Genomic DNA, 1,368 nt, shown 5'->3' with positions numbered 1-1,368 from the left:
TAAAATGGGCCAAGCAGTGGGCTTTGACCCGACAAGGCCTAACTAAATTCTGACAACGCTGTAAATAATTGCTGAGGATCAGAGCGTTGCTAGTTGAGTATTTTGACTCACTCACCCAGAAACTGAGAGATAAGAAGAAAAGGGTGAAGAAACATATCACAAAATCTTGTCCCCTACCCAAAATGGGCTTCTCCTTATTAACCAGGTTAGCTGTGTCTACGTGTATAAAGTTTTTTGTTAAGTGAGTATAATTCTTGCTACCGACTTGCATTTTTGGTGTTGAACAGTGCGTGCTGCAGTTATTGCAATTTGGGTCTGGGTTCTAAATCGTCGAGCTTGTTTTTAAGCCTGGATTTTCTTCCCAACACTAATTCTAATGGGCTTCTGTTGACTACCAAATCCCGGAAGTTTAATTCCCCCCGCGCATGTGGTCCTCCTTCAGGTATATTTAGAGCTTTTTAGTAAATAAACGTTTATGTTTAGCTATGTAGGGCTGGGATTTAGGAATATTAATTTTATAATCGTTTACATTGCTGAGATGGATGCTGTTTGAAACTAAAGAATGTATGAACATTTATAAGGTATATAGTTGGACCATTGATGCATATTTGGCAATTACGTGCTTCATCATTTAGAAATTTGAATACTTTTCAGGATAACCAAATTGTGCATATGCGAGAGGTAGAGAATCTTCACTTCTGTACTTCATTAATGCTTTGTTTCTTAGTCACCTTTCAGTGGACGTAGAAAGTGGACGAAATTTTGAGTTAAGGGGCACAATCAAACTTGCAAAAAAGTTGAGAAAAAATTGAAGCATTCGACATCTATGAAACAAATTACATAAACATAATCCCTGTGCAACATAAAGTCGGTCAAGTTCACAAAAATAACAACAAACGAGACATTAGAGAAGCGAATTGAGTCGCCCTTTCTCAACCGTACCTGTGCAAGATGCTCCTATCCGAACTTCAATTAAATGGTTTTGATATCAATTCGTTGGTTAATGAACTTTAATCATCACAATAGGAAATTAATTTTCTTTTGAAGATTAAAATCATGTAAATAAGGATTTCATTGACTTTGAGATTATTGGATTATAAAATCCTCACATATATAGAAAGGAGAGATGATAACCTTTTCGAAGGAGCTATTAATGGCTTAGCCAATTGCTTCATCCCTTAGATTTTCTCCCTTGTTCTCCACTAGGTATTATTCCTTTTTGGGGAATGTGAAAAGTGGCTAACCCTAAAATCACCCCAAAATTTGCCAACAATGTGCATATTTATAACGACCTGTTAGGGTTTGGAAATTGCACAAATTTCCTTAGACTTTATTGTAGTAGGCCAATTAAGTCACAAACCTTTTATT

Source organism: Olea europaea, chromosome 6 (genome assembly GCF_002742605.1).
Source record: "Olea europaea var. sylvestris chromosome 6, O_europaea_v1, whole genome shotgun sequence".
Classification (NCBI taxonomy): domain Eukaryota; kingdom Viridiplantae; phylum Streptophyta; class Magnoliopsida; order Lamiales; family Oleaceae; genus Olea; species Olea europaea.
This window is presented reverse-complemented; position numbering follows the sequence as displayed.